The following is a 6,143-nucleotide window of genomic DNA, read 5'->3' on the forward strand; positions in this document are numbered from 1 at the left end:
CCCATTTTACAACAGTGGCCCTATGCAATATTTGTCCTTTTGTGACTGAGATGTTTCACACAACATAATGTCCTCCAGGGTCATCCATTTTGCATATTCATGAGTTATTTGTTTTTCAGTGCTGCATAGTATTCCATTGTGTGGATATACCAGAAGTGCTCTATCTATTTGTTTGTTGATAGACACTTGGGTTGTTTCCAGCTCTTTGCTATTGTAAACAAAGCCGCAATAAACATTGGTGTGCAGTATCAACAAATCTTTAAAATAGACATTAACAGAAACAGATGAATGAGGAAATTATTTTACTAATAAGTTACCAGAAAACTGTCTTGTCCTTATTTTAGGACCACCCTCTAACAAAAAGAAGAGTACATACTTTGACCAATCATTCAAGGGGCCAGAACACATCTTCCTATGAGCCTTTGACTCATATTGTTGTTGTTGTGTATTATCAAGTCTGAATTGACCCATAGGTGATTCTCCAGATGGTTTTCAGATAGAGTAAAATGCTCATGAGGAATAAATCACACCTCCCATGGAGTGACTAGTAGATTCAAACTACATGCCTTTGGTGGGTCCTCAGGAATTGATGTTATATCAATTGCCATATTTCAGCTAAGAGATGCAAACCTAGATGTGCTCACCGAGTTGTGCCAAGAAATCGGGAGGACAACCACTTGGCCAACTGACTTGGAAGGGATCTATATTCCCATTCCAAAGAAGGGTGACCCAACAGTACAGAACAGTAGCATTGATTTCACATGCAAGCAAGATTCTACTGAAGATTATCCAAAAAACGACTGGAACAGCACATCAGCAGAGAACTGCCAGAAGTCCAGGCTGGGTTTAGAAGGGGTCGTGGTACTAGGGATACTGTAGCTGATGTTAGATGGATCTTAGCTGAAAGCAGGGAATACCGGAGGAATGTCTATCTGTGTTTCATTGATTATGCAAAGGCATTTGACTGTGTGGATCACAACAAACTGTGGCTGACTCTGAGCAGAATGGGAATCCCAGAACACTTGATCATGCTAATGTGATACCTATACTTGGACCAGGAGACAGTCATCAGAACAGAGTTCTTTGTTTTTAATGCTGTATAGTGTTCCACTGTGTTAGTATACCAGAGTTTCTCTATCCATTCATTTGTTGATGGGCACTTAGGTTGTTTCCAGCTCTTTGCTATTTCAAATAAAGCCGCAATAAACATGGATGTGCATGTATCTGCTTGGGTGGCAGTTAGGGTTTCTTGAGGGTAAATTCTCAGTAGTGGAATTGCTGGGTCAAATGGTATTTCTATTTGCAACTGTTTGAGAAAGTGCCGTCCAACCTTCCATAGCTGTTGCACCATTTTACGCTTCCACCAACAGTGACTAAGGGTTCCAGTTTCTCCACAACCTCGCCAGCATTTGATGTTTGCTCTTCTGCTCAATTTTGCTGTTCTTAATTCTTACTGGGGTGCGATGATATCTCATAAGTTGTTTTGTATTTGACTCATTCTTTTTTTTTAAATTTTTTTTTTTTTTACTCATTCTTAAAGGTGAATTCTTTTAAAAGAGTATATGCTCCATGGAAGAATAGGATAGAAGAGAAATCTACCCATCAATCTAGTGAAGTGGTCAATTCTGTTATATTTTAGCCTGAACTATGAGTTTGGGAAATAGTTTCCTTGAATTTGTAATCATGGTCTTTCATTCATACAGTTTTGGTTTAAATATATATTACTCATGTAATATACAAATCTTCAAATGAGATACCTTAAATTTTAAACTTAATTTTTAGTTTGTGATTCTTTGGTGCACAGAGAAGCAGCAAAAGCAGAAGCATACTTTTAAGTCCTGAAATCATACCACCTTCTAGTTAAATGACCACAAACCAGGCTACCCAGAATTTTCACAGTTAATAGGTGTAGCAATCAAAAAGTATAAAATACCTGAGAAAACAATTGTTCTTAGGAAAAACAAGAGAAAAGTGAGCAATCTCCTTAAATAATGCTTGTAGACACAACATACAGCATTAGATTGTGAATAATTTATAATATAGAACTGTTGTATAAATATTACAAAATAATATCAAATAAATGTATTTAAAATATTTAAATTACTGAGCAGTAAGTTATTCCAGAGAACTTCAAACTTATATTAATTATACTATATTGTAGGGGGGAAAAAGAACAGTGTTGATTGGAACATATTTCATAGTGATAAAAAGCTAAATATCCATGAAGAGGTGTAGTCATGTGATGGTTATTAATATGAGTATGCCAGAACACCATGAAGCAATGTGAATAAAATCTAATTTAGAGTAGAAAACGTAGTTCCAGACTTCTACAATAATTATATTATCATTTATATATAATTTAAAAATAATGTTTAGTGATATGTTGTTGTTGTTGTGTGCCATTGAGTCGCTTGCGACTAATAGTGACCCTGTGTAAAACAATCCTAAACCCTGCTCTGTCCTATGCCATTCTCACTGCCCATCCTGATTACCCCAGTCACTGAACCAATCCACCTCATAAAGGGCCTTCCCCTCCTGCTGTCCGTCCACCATCCCAAGCATGATGTCCCTCTCCAAGGACCGGTCCCTCCTTACAATATATCCAGACAAAGCCTCAGAATCCTTGCCTCCAAGGAGCAGCCCAGTTTAGCCCAGGATGAATCTTTCTGTTTTCTTAGCAGTCCATGGTACACTCAATACTCTTCTCCAGCACCACAGCTCAAAATTCTCCTTCTGTGCTCCCTAGTCATTGTCCAACTCTCTGACGCATAACAAGTGATGGCAAAGACCATGGCCTGTATCAGACGCACTTTAGTCTCCAGAGAGACACCATTGCTCTTCAGTAATTTGGAGAGGTCCCTAACAACAGACTTTCCCATTGCGATACGTCTTTTAAATTCCTGGCTCCTGGTGCCAAGAGTGTTGACTGTGGACCCAAGCAGACTATAGTTTCGAACAATCTCAATCTCTTCACCATCCATCTCACAGCTGCCAGTTGGTCCAGTGGTGAGACTCTTTTTGTCTTCTTGACATTGAGCTTCAATCCATATTAAAGACTACAGTCCTTGACCCTCTGTAGCAGGCGCTTCAGGTCCTCCTCCGTTTCAGCAAGCAGGGTTGTGTCATCTGCATAAAGCAGATTGTTGATAGATCTTCCACCAGTCCTGATGCCACATTTCTCCTCATAGAGGCCACTCTCCCGGATAATCTGTTCTGCATACAGGTGGAAAAAGTAGGGAGATTGGACACATCCCTGGCGTACACCCTTCCCAATTTTGAACCATGCAGTGTTTCCCTCCTCTGTTCTGACGATGGCCTCTTGGTCCAAGTATAGGTTTCACATTAGCATGATCAAGTGTTCTGGGATTCCCATTCTTCTCAGAGTCAGCCACAATTTGTTATGATTGACACAGTCAAATGTCTTTGCGTAATCAATGAAACACAGATAGACATTCCTCTGGTATTCCCTGCTTTCAGCTAAGATCCATCTAACATAAGCTACAATATCCCTAGTACCACAACCCCTTCTAAGCCCAGCCTGGACTTCTGCCAGTTTTCTGATGATGTTCCGTTCCAGTTGTTTTTGGATAATCTTCAGTAGAATCTTGCTTGCATGTGAAATCAATGATATTGTTCTATAGTTTCTACCCTCTGTTGGGTCACCCTTCTTTGGAATGGGAACAAATATAGATGTCTTCCAGTCATTTGGCCACGTGGTGGTTCTTCCGATTTCTTGGCACAACTTGGTGAGCACATCCAATGTAGCATCTGTTAGCTGAAATATGTCAACTGGTATACTGTCTATTCCTGGGGCCTTGTTTTTTGCTATTTCCTTCACAGCAGCCTGAACTTCTTCCTTCATCACCATAGGCTCTTCCTCATATGTTGTTTCATTAAATTCTTGTGTGTCTGCCAATTCCTTTTGATACAGTGACTCAGTATATTCTTTCCATCTTCTTTTAATACTTCCTGGATCACTTAATATTCTGCCTAAAGCATCCTTGATTATAGCAACTTGAAATTTGAATTTGTTTTTCAGTTCCTTGTGCTTTAGATATGCTGAACGAGTTTGGCCCTTTTGATTTTCTGGCTCCAGCTCCTTGCACATTTCATTGTAATATTTTGCTTTGTCATCCCGTGCTCCCTTTTGTAATCTTCTATTCAGCTCTTTAGTATCTTCAATTCCTCCTTGTGCTTTGGCTTCTCTGCGCTCCAGTGTAATATTCAGAGTTTCTTCTGACATCCTTTTGGTGTTTTGACTTTTTGCACTCTAGGTGAATGATACCTTTGACTTCTTCCCACAACTCATTTGGTCTTGCCTCATTAGTGTTCAAGGCCTCAAACCTGTTCATGAAATGATTCTGAAATTCAGGTTGGATGAACTCAAAGTCTTATTTTGGTTCCTGTGAATTCGGTTTAGTTTTCCTCAGCTTCAGCTTGATCTTGCATATGAGTAGTTGGTGGTCTGTTCCACAATCAGCTCCTGGCCTAGTTTTCACAGTTGATATTGAGCTTCTCCAGCGGTTTTTTCCACAGATGTAATCAGTCTTATTCCTGTGCATATCATCCAGTGAAATCCATGTGTATAACCTGCATTTATGTTTTTTATAAAATGTATTTACAATGAATAAGTCCTTGGTTGTGCAAAATTTAATCATTCTCTCTCCAGCTTAATTTCTGTCTCCAAGTCCATATTTTCCAACTACTGATTCTTCTTCTCTGTTCCCAACTTCTGCATTCCACTCACCCATTATTATCATTGCATCTTGATTGCATGCTCAATCAAATATTTCTATTTATGGTAGAAATAATCTCTTTTCTCTTCATTGGCTCTGGTTGTTGGGGCATATATCTGAATGATAGTGGTATTCACTGGACTTCCTTATAAGCATATGGATATTATCCTGTCACTTACAATCTTATACTTCAAGACGGATCTAGAAATGACTTTTTTAACTGAAAAGCAACCCCGTTTTTTTCTCACCTTCTCATCTCCAGAGCAGTATATTATATGATCTTCTGAATCAAAATGCCGCATGCCAGTCCATCTCATCTCACCAATGCCTACTACGTCAATATTTATGTGTTTCATTTCTTTCTTAACAATATCTAATTTTCCTACATTCATGGATCTCTCTGTTAACTGAGATACACAAGAAAAATTTAAAAACATAAATACAAAAAATATACTGCAAACTCACTACTTTTCAATTGAGTATGATTTAGAAGTGGTCAAATATGAAAAATTAGAGCTTTACTTTAGAAAAGGAAGATAGAGGTCTTTGCGTCCTCCTCGCCTTGTGCAGGGCAGCCCAGTCCAGCCGTTGGACAAATTAAACAGCCACCATGTTGAGCAAAATGTCAGATACCAATACTACCAAGAAGCATCCTCGGCATGCAACATCCAACGTGTTTGCCATGTTTGCCCCGTTCCAGATTCAGGAGTTCAAAGAGGCCTTCAACACGTTTCACCAGAACAGAGATGACTTCTTCAACAAGGAAGATTTGCATGATATGCTGGCCTTTGTATGGAAGAATCCGACGAATGTGTAACTGGAAGCCATGATGAATGAGGCCCATCAACTTTACCATGTTCCTCATGGTGTTTGGGGAGATCCTCAATGGGACAGATCCCCAGGATGTCATCAGAAATGCTTTTGCCTGCTTTGATGCAGAAGCAACAGGCACCATTCAGGAAGACTACCTCAGAGAGCTTCTGTCCACCAAAGGGGACCACTTTATAGATGAGGAAGTGGTTGAGCTCTACAGAGAAGCTCGATTGGCAAAAAAGGAAATTTCAGTTACATCGATTTCACACCCATCCTGAAACATGGAGCAAAAGACAAGGATGACTGAACAAACTTTAGCTGAAACAGTCTAATTATCTTAAGTTTATTCCCAAGACACTCTCCCCCTTTCCCTCCTAGAACTTGTGCATGCGCGTAGCTTCACAGCTTTGCCTCTTACCCTCTGTATTTATTCCAGGCCTTTTTGCCTCTAGTATCTGTATAATCAGGATAGGAATTGGGATGAGGATGTATGTTGTATTAAATAACAGATGATGATCAAAAATCAACAAATGTGAAATCCCAGGGGAAAAAAAGGAAAAGAGAAGTAAAAGTGATAGTGGATGCAGCAATGAA

General features: G+C 39.3%; 1 protein-coding gene across 2 annotated transcripts in view; it reads left to right on the plus strand.

The window, feature by feature from the left end:
- Nucleotides 1-6,143, plus strand: part of ATRX (alpha thalassemia/mental retardation syndrome X-linked) — a 301,403-nt gene that overhangs the window by 203,396 nt on the left and 91,864 nt on the right. The gene's annotated exons all lie outside the window — the stretch shown is intronic.

This window comes from Elephantulus edwardii, unplaced genomic scaffold, assembly GCF_000299155.1.
Source record: "Elephantulus edwardii isolate Elephantulus edwardi_28Jun2011 unplaced genomic scaffold, EleEdw1.0 scaffold00464, whole genome shotgun sequence".
NCBI lineage: Eukaryota > Metazoa > Chordata > Mammalia > Macroscelidea > Macroscelididae > Elephantulus > Elephantulus edwardii.